This window comes from Piliocolobus tephrosceles, chromosome 1 (assembly GCF_002776525.5).
Source record: "Piliocolobus tephrosceles isolate RC106 chromosome 1, ASM277652v3, whole genome shotgun sequence".
Lineage (NCBI taxonomy): Eukaryota > Metazoa > Chordata > Mammalia > Primates > Cercopithecidae > Piliocolobus > Piliocolobus tephrosceles.
The window spans coordinates 17,307,375-17,320,956 of record NC_045434.1 but is presented as its reverse complement, the minus strand read 5'-3'; the positions used below and the strand labels follow the sequence as shown (position 1 = coordinate 17,320,956).

At 39.7% G+C, this 13,582-nt stretch overlaps 1 pseudogene; it reads right to left on the bottom strand.

The window, feature by feature from the left end:
* Positions 1-2,059, bottom strand: part of LOC113224996 — a 92,692-nt pseudogene extending 90,633 nt beyond the window's left edge.
* Between the last annotated feature and the right edge of the window lie 11,523 nt (positions 2,060-13,582).

Here is a 13,582-nt window from a genome sequence, read left to right as displayed (position 1 = left end):
AAGGAAGGACCGCAGCCCCCGTCTCAGGCTTAGCAGAAAATACAGCCATCTCAGAGGTTCTCTCAACCTGGAGGGGGAATTTTCAAGTAAACAAATGAAGTTGGGTCACACCATTTGGAAGGTGAGTAGGAAAAATGGGATCAGAAGCTACATGTGGGAAGCCCCATGTGAAGTCCTGTGCTCCTCCCCTGCACTCCCACTCGTGTACTTGGGACCCTCCAGGAGAGTGAGGAGGATCTCCCGAACTAAAGAGGTCTGAGCAAAGAGTCAGAGGGAGGGAGGGACCTTTGTTTCATGGTAGCCTCCCCATCAGCCTCTAGTCCCAGGCAATGCTGGGGGCTGGGTTTACTAAAACCAGGAACTCATGGCTCTTGGGAAGAGCAATCTGAATAAAAGGAAAACGTGCAAAAGAAAAAAAATTAAATAACCCAATCCAAGCATACAAGATTAATACTCTGTCAGAGCAAAAACACTTTGTTTTGGATTTCTTCTTTCCTCTCCCACCTCCCATCTCTGGAATATACTGTCTGCTCAAGTACCCAAGATAAGAGTTAGATCGATCAGGGCAGAGGACTGGGAAGAATGAAAAAAGACAAAAAGGAAGGAAGTCATCACTGAAGAAAAAAAGAAAAATTTTTAAAGGTGCAAATTGATTACGTTAGTCCTCCTTTGTCTACCCCAGGCTCCTGGGTTAAAGATATGTGTGCAGCCAAAATATAGTGTAAGGAAGAAAAACCCAACAAGTCCCCTTCTTAAGGTCTTCTCTACACTGTTTATTCTAGTTAGCCATTTGTCTAACCTTTTTTCAAGGCTTTTAGCTTCCTTGCGATGGGTTAGAAGATGCTCCTTTAGCTCAGAGAAGTTTGTTATTACTGACATTCTGAAGCCTACTTCTGTCAACTCCTCAAAGTGATTCTCTGTCCAGATTTTTACTGTTGCCGGCGAGGAGCTGCAATCCTTTGGAGAAGAGGCACTCTGGTTTTTAGAATGCTCAGCTTTTCGCCAGCAGTAACATTTGAAATAGCCCAGCAAGCTTCCTTCCGGATTGACTCCTTGGGACTCCTCAGCAAGTGGAGAAGGTAAGGTGGGGCTGAACAGTTAAGAATGACCTGGGTCTGGATGTCATCCCCAGTGACGATGTCACCATGACTTTCAGAGCAGGAGAAGCCATTTTGTAATCATTGTGCATCAGCAACTCTACCAATCTCTGGAAGACTGCAGAGTCTATGACTGCCTGAATCTTCTCATTGGGGCCATTAGACAGGTAAGAAAGGGTCCAGCAAGCTTTGCCAGCAAGTCCCAGTCGCTGCTGAAGAGTAGGCGAGACAGCACAGGCAAACAAGGAGAGACCTTTGCAAACTCTGGGGGTGGGCTCTTCCCTTAGCAGAGATTTGACAGGGTCCAGACTGCATTCCGTGTCATCATCAGTCGTGTGGACTCGGTAAGGAATATTAACAAAGGATTAAGGATGGAACAGTTCAAGACGTAATCTTGGCAAACAGAGCTATCTCCAGCTATGTTTCCCAGTGCCCAGACTGCCTGTTCCTGAATATCCTTGAAGTCTGAATTAAGCAGCTCTATAAAAATGTGGACAGCCCCAGCTTCAATGACAATTTTGGTCTGCTGAGAGGTTCCAAGAGGCAAAATTTGTTAGAGCCCAGGCAGCTTCAAAATGTAATGTACAATTCTCATTTCTTTTCAGAAACTCCACAAACCGATCCACCATTCTTGGAGTGTTGATAACTTCATCTATTGGAGGACTAGGCTCTTTGGAGAGCAGTTTCCACAATTTCTGTGTGGTCGCTAACTGCAGGTCAGAATCACCAGAAAAAAGCATCTCCACCATCTCTCTTGTGATCACACTCTCCCTAGTAGTAGAGCTCACCTAGGAGTCCATGAGAAGACTATCCAACATGGCAACTTCTTCATTAATCAGCTCCACATTTCTCCGTTTAAAAATTCTTGCACGTGTTTTGCTTCATTACTTCAGGGGTAGAGCATTGTTCTTAGAGCTCTTCATTTGATAATTGCCTTTCCCTGGGCTTGCCCTGGTTTCCATCGCGGCTGCACTCGCTCACACTTGGCGGCAGAAGTGGTGGCAGCTTCAGCGCCAGCTTCTGCAGACAATATGGCGGATCTGCAAACAGGTTTGTTGTTGTTGTTGCTTTTAAGACGTAGTCTCGCTCTGTCGCCCAAGCTGGAGTGCAGTGGCACGATCTCTGCAGCGAGATTTTTAAAAATTTTAACCAATCATATGAGTTGTAAGTAGTATCCCGTGAGGTTGTTTTGTTTTGTTTTGTTTTTGAAACAGTCTTGCTCTGTCGCCCAGGCTAGAGTGCAGTGGAGCAGTCTTAACTCACTGCAACCTCCGCCTCCCAGGTTCAGGCAATTCTCGTGCCTCAGCCTCCCGAGTACCTGGGATTACAGACGTGCACAATCACGCCTGGCTAATTTTTGTATTTTTCATGGAGACGGGGTTTCACTGTTTGGTCAGGCTGGTCTCGAACTCCTGACCTCAGGGGATCCGCGTGCCTTGGCCTTCCAAAGTGCTGGGATTTACAGGCGTGAGCCACCGCGCCCGGCCCCATGAGATTTTTGTATTTTTTAGTAGAGACGGGGTTTCACCATGTTAGCCAGGATGGTCTCGATCTGCTGACCTCCTGATCCGCCCGTCTCGGCCTCCCAAAGTGCTGGGATTACAGGCTTGAGCCACCGCGCCCGGCCCCCATGAGGTTTTAATTTGCATTCCCCTGATAACTAATGATGCTGAGCATCTTGTTATGTGCTTTTATTTTGCCGTCTGTGTATCTTCCTTGGTGAAAGGTCTAGGCAAATCTTTGGCCTAGTCTTATTGGAATGGTCTAAATACAAGTCCTCTGTCAGCTATGCATTTTGTAAAGATTTTCTCCCAGTCTGTGGTTTGTCTTTTCATTTTCTTAACAGTGTTTTTTGAAGAGCAGAAGTTTTTAACTTTGATAAAGCCCAGTTTATCAGCATTTTAAAATGGTTTGTTCTCTTTTTGCGATATGTAAAAATCCGTGCCTAACTGAAGGTCACAACGTTTTTCTTCTAATAGTTGTATCATAGTTACTCCTATACTTAAGATTTATGAGCAATTTAAAGTTAATTTATTGTGTATGATGCAAGGTTATGGTAAGAGTTTATTTTTGCATATGATATCCAATTGTTTTAGAGCCAATTGGTGAAAGAGTATCCTTATTCCAATGAATTGCATTTGTATCTTTGTAAAAGAGCAATTGACTACATATGTGGGAGTCCTTTCTCTTCCTTTCATCTGTATATTTATTTTTAACATACTCTTTGCTTAGTTACTGGAGTTTTATAGCAAGTCTTGAAATTACGTAGTGCAAGTCTTTCAACTTTGTTCTTTCACAAATTTGTTTTGGCTATTCTAGGTAATTTGCATTTCCATATAAATTTTAGTATCAATTTGTCAATGTCTATGAAAAAACCTTCAGGGATTTTGATTGAGATTTTGCAGAACCTCTAGATTAATTGGGGATAATTGATATTTTAACAATGTTGAGTTCTCTAATCCATGAACACAGTATATCTGCCATTTATTTAGGTCTTCTTTAATTTGTTGGGAATGTTTTATAGACTTTAGTGTAAATTCTTGCACGTTTTGCTAACATTTCCCCTAAATATTTAATTTGTTGATGGTTATATGACATTTACATTTTTATGTCCATTACTCATTGTCAGCATATAGAAATATAATTAATTTTTGTATCTTGACCTTTCCAACATTGCTATGCCCACTTTCAATAATAACTTATTTCAATATTATTTCAAAATATTTCAATAATTATCTATGTTGATCATGTTATATACAAAAAAGTGTTACTTTTTCTTTCCAATCTGTATGCCTTTAATTTCTTTTTCAGGACTTATTATACTGGTGGAGACCACAAGTGAAATACTGAACAGAAGTGGTGAAAGGTATTCCTTGCCTTGTTCTTGAGCTTAAGGGGAACGCATTCAGGCTTTTCACCATTAAGGATGCTGTTAGCTATAGGTTTTCCACAGGTGTTCTTTATCAGACCGGCGATGTTCCCTGCTAGTCTTGGTTTTGCTGAGAGTCTTTCATTATAAGCGAATCTTAAATTTTGTCCACACTATTTCTTCATCTATTCAGATGAACATAGGCTTTTTTTTAAAAGAGTATCAACATGGTAAATTCTATTAATTAGTTTTTGAATGTTGAAATAGACTTGCATTTTTGGGAAAAACCCCGCTTGATCATGAAGAACCACCCCTTTTATATATTAAAGGATTTACGCTGTTAAAATGCTGTTGAGGATTTTTACTACTGTGTTCATGACAGGTGTTGGTCTGAGGTTTCTTTTCTTATAAAGTCTTTGTCTTGTTTTGGCACCAAGATAGTGCTGGTCTCATAAAATGAATTGGAAAGTGTTGCTTCCTCTTATATTTTTTAAAAAAGTATATATAAAATTTGTATTATTTCTTAAGTTTTTGTTAGAATTCACCAGTCAAGCCATCTGGGACTGAAGCGTTCTTTGTGGGAAGGTTTTTGTGTGTTTGTTTGTTTGTTTGAGATGGAGTTTCACTCTTGCCACCCAGGCTGGAGTGCAATGGCATAATCTTGGCTCACTGCAACCTCTACCTCCTGGGTTCAAATGATTCTCCTGCCTCAGCCTCCTGAGTAGCTGGGATTACAGGCGCCCAACACCACGCCTGGCTAATTTTTTGTATTTTTAGTAGAGACGGGCGTTTCGCCATGTTGGCCAGGCTGGTCTTGAACTCCTGACCTTATGATCCTCCTGCCTCAGCCTCCCAAAGTACTGGGATTACAGGCATGAGTCACTGTGCCCAGCCAGGAGGTTTTTAATTATGACTTTATTATAATTTAATAGACAAGGATGAACCAGGTTATCTATTTCTTCCTGAGTTAGCTTTAGTAATATGTGTGTTTTAGGGAATTTGCACATTTGGCATAATATTATTCAGTATAGCCCTCTTATTTTTTAATAACTAGAGAGCTATAGCAATGGCCCCTTTTTAATGCCTGATATTGGTAATTTGTGTTTTCTCCCTTTTGCTGATTAGTCTTGCATGTTTTCAGTTTTATTGACATTCTTAAAGAACAAACTTTTGAATTTATGTATTTTCTCTGTTATTTTTCTGTTTTTATTTCACTGATATCTGCTGTTGTATTCATTATTGTCATTCTTCTGCATACTTTTACTATAATTTGCCCTTTTATTTTTAGTTGCTTAAGGTGGAAACTTAGGTCATTGATTTAAGATGTTTCTTCTTTTCTGATAAAGGCATTTAGTGCTATTAAATTTCCCTCTCATCACTGCTTTCCTTCTTAGTGACATCCCACAATTTTGATATGTTGTATTTTTATTTCCATTCAGTTCAAAAGAATTACTAATTTTCCTTTGGATTTTTCTCTGACCATGGCTTTTTAAGAAGTTCATCATTTAGTTTCCAAGTGTTTGGGATTTTTCCAGTTTTCTTTCTGTTATTGATTTCTAAATTAATCTTATTGTGATCAGAAAAGATATTTGTATGACTGAATCCTTTTAAATTTATTGAGATTTGTTTTGTGGCCCAGAATATAAATTATTTTGGTAAATGTTTTGTGTGTACTTGAAAAGATTGTGTATTCTGCTATGTTAGAGGGAGTGTTCTATAAATATCAATCAGATCAAGATGGTTAATAGTGTTTCTCAAATTTTCTATTTCTCACTAATTTTTTGTTTATTTGTTTTATATATTAAAAGGTAATGTTGAAGTTTCTAGCTGTATTTGTGGATTTATCTACTTCTTTCTCAATTCTTTCCATTTTTTGTTTATGTACCTTGAAATTATGTTAATACAATCTGCCTAAACATAGGATTGTAATGTTTTCTTGAATTATCCTTTGCTAATAATATTATTCATCTTTATTTCTGGTGATATTTCTAGCTCTAAATGTACTTTGTTTGATATGAATATAGTCTCTTTAGTTTTCTTTTGATTAGTATTTACATAGTATATCTTTGTATACACTTTTCACCTATTTTTGTGTCTTTATATGTAAAGCAGGTTTCTTGCTTTTTAAATAAAATGTAATCTGACAATTTTTACCTTTTAGTTGAAGTGATTACAACATTGACACTTAATGTAATTGTGCTTGTGACTGGGGTTAAATCTACCATCTTACTGTTTGTTTTTCATTTGTCTCTTGTGCTCTATGATTCCTTTTTCCCCCCTTTTCTGTCTTCTTTTGAATTGGGGATGTTTTAATGATTCCATTTTATCTACATTATTGACTTAGTTATTCCACTTTATTTTTGGTGCTTGCCCTAGGGTTTACAGTGCATACCTCTAAGTTACCACAGCCTGTCCAGCTCTGTCTCCTTTCCTCCTGCAACTTCAATTTACGTGTATGTTACATTATTTGACTTTGTCCCCAGCTCTGAGATCCGTACTGCCTTCTTCTAACCTCTTTGGTAAGTTGGACCATTTGTTCACATGAAGGTGAAGTGGATGAGAACAAGAGGAGCAGAGTTGAGCCATAGCAGCATCAGGATTTGAGTCCCTTTGGGATGGGCAGAAATTCAGAGGGTGGGTTGCCGGGAGCAGAAGTTCAGCCAGATTAACCAAGCACAGGTCCGAAGGGCTTGAGTCTTGAGTCCAGCTATTAGCTCAGAGTCATAAATACGCAAGAGTGGACACTTAGGAAACTCAAGAAGGAGCTGGGTACCATGTCTAAGATGATGAGGGTAAAGTACAGAAATGACTTGTGGCAGATGGCCATAGGCAGAGGTGACATTGAGCATCCCAGCATCCTGTGAGTTCTTAAAAACTCTAGAAAGGCATTTGGACTTTCATAAGATGTGAAATCACCAACCTTAATCCAAAATATTTAGATTTCAGGGAATAAGTATACCCCAGATAATATCTGTTACATGTTTTAAATTGCTGTCACCTCCACTTGATATGGGAGTTCTATGAAGATAGGAACCGTATTTACCTTCTTCACTAACCGTACCTGACACTTAGCAGGCACGCAAACATTTTCAAATGAATGATAATATGACAACAGAAGGCATGGATTAAATTTTCTTTCTCACCGATTAATGGCCCAGCACACTTGAGTAGTTATTTAATCTTTTTCATCTCTTACATTCTCATTTATAAAGTTAGAATATCATAATCCCACTTTACAGGTCTGTTGTGATGATTAAATAATGAAAGATACAAATCAAGCACGAATCTCATCCCACAAACTTAGGGTTACAAGAAATGTAACTTTATTATTGTCTCTACAGGTGAATTTAGCTTCTATTTCAGTCACCATGCTAGATGATGGAAATTTATTATCAGTCAATTAAGTATCTGAGTGATTTACAGGCAAACCCTCAGCCCTCTCTCCTCACCTTCTTGAGTAAACCTCAGTTCTGGAGTGTTTTCTGTTGTGAGAGCATGTGTCTGTGTAGGTGGACTGAGTGTCTAGGTTCCTATCACTGTCACTGTCATCGTCACACACACTGACTTCTGCTGAGATAGCCGTTTTTCAGACTGGCTTCTGTTATGGCTCTTATAGACTCTGATTAAAAGGCTACTATAGGTTTGCCAATTTTTTGGGTTAGGTCTGAGACACAGAAGAAAACATTCAGGTGCTTCTGATGCACTCGTGGGGAGTACAGGGACCCAGCTGGGCTGCCCTGGCCTGCCTATCTAAACACAGTGTACAGCCACTTCAGGTCCTCCATGAAACTTGTAGTTTTTCAAGACTTGACTCTCTACTTTCTCTCTGGTTCTACTATAACAATAAGAAATTATTTTTAAAAATCGAAACTATTTGATTAATATTATCCAGTTACATTATATAAATTATGTACAAGTACTACTAGGTCATAATGTCTTTTATCTGGCATTCTTTCACTAAAAGCTTTAAAATCAATGTTCTTAACCCTTAATCTATAGATAGCATAAATATTTAAACATATCTCTTTGTTTCCTTTGCTTTTTTTTTTAAAAAAAGAAAGCTTGCTCTCTTTTTTTTCCAAGTTCATTACTTCCATTTTTTTGCCTCTAGCCATGATCTTTGCTTTAAACATTAAGCTCCTTTAGAGCAGAGATTGCATTTTTTCTAAATATTACAGCAGTTTCCTGATAGATGGTTCTGATAGCTCTTCCATCTTCTCTTCTCACTCACAAAAGACAAGCGGCTCACTCTCTCCACTATTCTCAAATACAGCCTGACATTCCAGCCAAAACAGTCTGATTGCAGTTCACCTATTCACAAATGTCTGTTGAGAATCAGCCATTCAAGGTCACCATGTCCTGTATTGTGGGGCCAAGGGGCAGAAAATTTAAAAAATAACAACACCTAATGTTTGTTGAGCACTATACATTGACTTTTCTGAATGTTTTACGTGCGTTATTTCATTGGGTAGTCCCAGCTCTTTGAGGTTTGTACCTTTGTTATCTCAGTTTTACAGATGAGAAATTCAAGTGGCTAAGAGGTTAAGCATCTTGCCAAAGTTTTCTCAGCTAGTAAGCAGTAGAGCCAGTATTCTAACCTATGTGGTCTGGCTTCCAAGCCAACACTCCCAACTACCATGCAGAACTCAGGAGGTCTGTCAAGTTTCTACCAAACCTAAGGGCTCCTTATGTAGAAATCAGTCAAATACGGTTGCTGTTAGGAAACTGTAGTCATTGCACTTGAATAGTAATTTCCATATTATAAGTAACACTGCAGGCTAGTGAACTGGATGATGACACGGTTCTCGGTGAATTATAGCATGTTGCCCTGTGAAAGGTGCCCTGCTTTGTGGCATGAGCATTTTTTCCCTGGTGGTAGAGCCTTACAGAGCAAATGGCTGAGTAAGGCTATCAGAGTTTGAAAGTACTCTTCATGCACTATTCCACAACTTGTGCTCTGATCTCTCTTATACGCACCAAGTAACAAGTAACTTGTTATCCCCAGTATAGCACTCTACAGTTTACAGACCTCGAGAGTTTGCTCTTTGTCTTAATATGAGAGGCCGTTGGAGTTATACGCACCATCAAGTGCAATCTAACATTGATTTCCTGCTCAAGAGAATATTGAGTGGTGAGAACAAAGGCATCATGGAGCCATGGCTGTCGCTGTGGTCAGGGAGAGGAAGCAGGAGCCCAAGGAAGGGAAGCAAATGGCTCATTAGAGTGGGTGGTTAGGATGAGAGCAAAGGGAGAAGTAGAGCTTAATGGACTGAAATGGTCAAGCTATGAGGAGAAAATAGCATCCAAGAATGACAAGGGCAAAACCAACAAAGAGTCAAGGTCAGAATTCAATAAAGAGAAGCTGGGGAGAAGAAATATTTCAATATCCCAACAGAGGTGACTAAAGTGTCCAACTAAAAAAGCATGTCCCCCTAATTGTTTGAATAGGCCAATGGGTCAACCAATCTTATCCTTCCGAACTACCCCCTCATCTCCCCAGCTAGTTTTGGAATAGAGAAGATGGAAGGGTGGGAGGGTGGGGGGAAGAAAGAAAGAAAGGGAGAAAAATAAGGAAAGGAAATTATATTTTTCCTAAGGGTAGAAGGGAGTTTTATTCGTGAATGTAGCCAAGTCTCAGAAACATGCACGGTTGTGAGACCTCAGGAGGGGTCTTCTCTTCTTTTTCTGCTTTTCTGCTTTATTCTTCACTCTCTGTCTCTTTTTCTTTTTTTTTCTCTTTTCTTTTTCGGGACAACAACAGTTCCTTAACATCTGTGTTAGAGGCCCATGCAGATTCTTTCTCTGGTTTCCAATTCTACATTTCAGGAAGAAAAGATTCTGACTGGTTCAGCCTAGTCAGTTGCCCACCCATGAACTGAACAATTGTGCCTAGATTTGCAATCAAGTTGTATTAGCATGGCTGGTAGAAACCTACCATGTGGGTCAGGGTTCTTTCTTCATTTTCATCATCTCCCAGGCCAACCCACATTGCTGTAAGGAATAAATTAAATAATGGGCCCAGGCACAGTGGCTCACACCTATGATCCCAGCACTTTAGGAGGTTGAGGTGGTAGGATTGCTTGAGGCCAGGAGTTCAAGAGCAGCCTGAGCAATGTAGTAAGACCCCATCTCTACAAAACATGTTTAAAAGAAAGAAAAATTGGCTATGTATGCTGGCATGCACCTGTAGTCCTAGCTACTCTGGAGGCTGAGACAGGAAGATCCTTTGAGCCCAACAGTTCAAGACTGCAGTGAGCCATAATCACAACACTGCACTCCAGCCTGGGTGATGAAGCGAGACTTTGTCTGAAACAAATAAATAAAATAAAATATGTGAAGGGGTGCCATGAAAGTGTACAGCACTACTGCAATTCTTATAGCTGAAATATGTAACCAGAGGGAAGTGCCAAAAATTGCTTTTGTGGTAATAGTATTAGTTTTCATGCATTACAGAGATACCCTGGGTATATAAAGAATCCTCTAAATTGAAATCAATTTTCTTCATCTGGGATTTGATTCTAAACTCTTTTGCTTGCAAAAGATGCAGTGAGACAAAAGCAGATTTTCTAAGACCAGATCACCTGATCTGTACAGAAGATGAGTCTCAGAATTGGAAGGGGGTGGTCATCATTTGGTATTCAGAAATTAAAACAAGGTTGTTAAGCACCAATCAAGGATGTTTGAAGGGAAAAGTGGCTAGATTTTAAGATTACTCAATAGAAAGTGTTTTCTGGAAAAGAAGCCAATTACACACCCTGGGGAGAGTGCTTTATGTTGTTAGCGATAATTGCTCCTCATTAACTTTGCTGCAGAGACACTTTGGTACACTATGCATAGATGTGGATATGGTCACTTTCTTTGAGTTAAATGCAAACTACTTTAGACCAGATGGCTTCTGGTCTGTAGATTTCTATTGAATTTCCTCAATTCCCCTAAACTGTTAAAAAACAAACCCAAAAAACTAAAAGAAAAAATATCACAAGCTTTCATTTAAAAATTTGTTTTAGAGATTCTTATACTTGAGATTACAGCATCTGATTTTAGCTGATAAAGCTTTAAATTCCATTCTACTCCATGCTTGAAATTTGAAGGTTCTGAAAGGAATGCAGATGATTTACTTCTAACTTGCTGTGTTAGCTGGAGTAAATTATTTAACTGATTTGTGCTTTTTTTTTGGAGGAGAGGTTACATTAGTCTGCCTCTTGAGTGTTTCTGGGACACTTAAGTGTAAAAACCATCCTGCAGTACATTATCAAAAGTAACTCACGGCAGAATCTGTTTTTCTCTGCCTTGATAGCAGTGGATTGTGGAGTTTTAATTACTAATGTACTTTCCATGAGTCCAAGTGATGATAAGATGCACCATCAAAGTAACAGAGTAACAGTAGGGAGAGCAGAAGTATGTATCAATTGTAGTATACTTTTTAATTTCAGCAACATTAAAATGTAAACATATATACATATTAAAATTGAGGAAATGTGGTGATGCCTAATTCCCAGCGATGTTCTGAAAATTAAATAAGGTTCTCATTCCACACTGTTAAGTGTTACAATGCAAATATTATTACTTGCCTCACCCACCCCACAGCCCAGCCTTTAATAATATACTAGTGACTTGGAAAAAAAATGGATACGTCATTCAATTTGGGGATCAAATTTTTTCATGAGAGTCATTTTTTAAAGGAGGGATATGTTATTCTTTTCTTTTTTTTTAAACAGGGTTTCACTCTGTCACCCAGGCTGGAGTGCAGTAGCACAATCTTGGCTCACTGCAACCTCTGCCCCCTGGGATTCAAGCAATTATTGTGCCTCAGCCTCCCAAGTAGCTGGGAGCATGTCCCACCATATCTGGCTAATTTTTCTATTTTTAGTAGAGACAGGGTTTCACCTTGTTGGCCAAGCTGGTCTCAAGCTCCTGACCTCAAGTGATCCACCCCTGCCTCAGCCTTCCAAAGTGCTGGGATTACAGGCATGAGCCACCACATCTGGCCAAGGGATATGTCATTATCAATAATAGCTAATACACAGAGACTGTAGAACCAGAAGAAATCCTTTTTTTTTTTTTTTTTTTTTTTTTTTTTAAGACAGAGTCTTGCTCTGTTGCCCAGGCTGGAGTGCAGTGGCACCATCTCAGCTGCAACCTCTGCCTCCCAGGTTCAAGCAATTCTCCTACCTCAACCTCCTGAGTAGCTGGGACTACAGGCACCCGCCACCACGTCTGGCTAATTTTTGTATTTTTAGTAAAGACAGGGTTTCACCATATTGATCAGGCTGGTCTCGAACTCCTGACCTTGTGATACAGCCTCCTTGGCCTCCCAAAGTGCTGGGATTACAGGTGTGAGCCACCGCGCCTGGCCCCAGAAGGAAATTTAAAGTTCAATGAATTTTATCCCCAAAGTTTATAATAGGGTGAAACAGGTTCAGAGAAATAAAATGACTTCTCTATATGCATATGGTTCATGGCACAGTTGAGACAGAAAGAAGACTTTTTATGGATAACATTGGCTATTGTAAGTAATTATGATTATATACAGTGAAGCATTGAAGCTAGCTTTGTAACTTCAGTTCAAACAAAGGAGTGATAGGATGCTAATCCCCCACATGCACAATGTTTTAGCAAAAGTGCAGTGCAAGGATAAGCTGATTTATGTTGTAGAATTAAGGCAGTAGGAATTGAGAGTGTGAAAGCTGTCAGAATCAAAATGGAGTCACTAATGTTAAAACAAAACAAAACAAAATGAAACTCTGACAAATAGAGCCATGAAGGGAGAGTTTTCATGCATAAATGCCTCATAACAAAAACGACCACAAAAGACTCCAAAACCTACAACCTTGCACAGAGGCCATCACAACCCTACACCAAAAACTACATCTATCAGGACATCTGCCCAACAACTGCCTGTCCAGCCTTGAACTAGCATCACCCTTGTTATTGATATGTGTAGCCAAGGGTAATTATTTCAAAACAATTATGCCATCTTCTTCATTTTTTCCCTTAAAAACCTCTGTCTTCTGTTACTTCCCTGAATACACACAGAGTTTACTATGGCAAGCATCTTTCCATTGCGGTACCTTTTTCCCAAATAAACCTCTCTTCTTTTAGAGAGCCTGTCTCTTTGTTATTTAGGTGACAAGAGTGTGCGAGAAATGCATAGGTGTAGAATTCTGATGTACTAGATCACCTCCTACCCGTGGAAAACAAAGCTACACTCAGCCTGAGTAGAAGAGTGCTTGAACTTTAAGTCCTTCTGTACAGGAAAGGAGTTACACACCCCTCCAGGAGGCCACCCCTACCCCCGAGCAGTTTGTTTTGGTCCAATAATGACAAAGCAGACTGGACCTCAGCCCTATGACTACTGGTCTGGGGCAGACCTGTTCACAGTGCAACCATAAAAGGTTGTGACTTCCCTTGTGGTCACCATGAGGCTGGGCTGAGCCGGCGTAAATGATGGCACTTGCTAGGGTCACAGAATGCATCTTTAAGTACATTCAATTACAGACCTACCCATACACTGCATTTCTGACATGACCCTGTAGATTCCACAGCCCATTTCTGGAAGGCTTATCTGAGAGTTGCAGGCAGGATCCAGCTCATTGTGGCTTTATCTACACAAGGC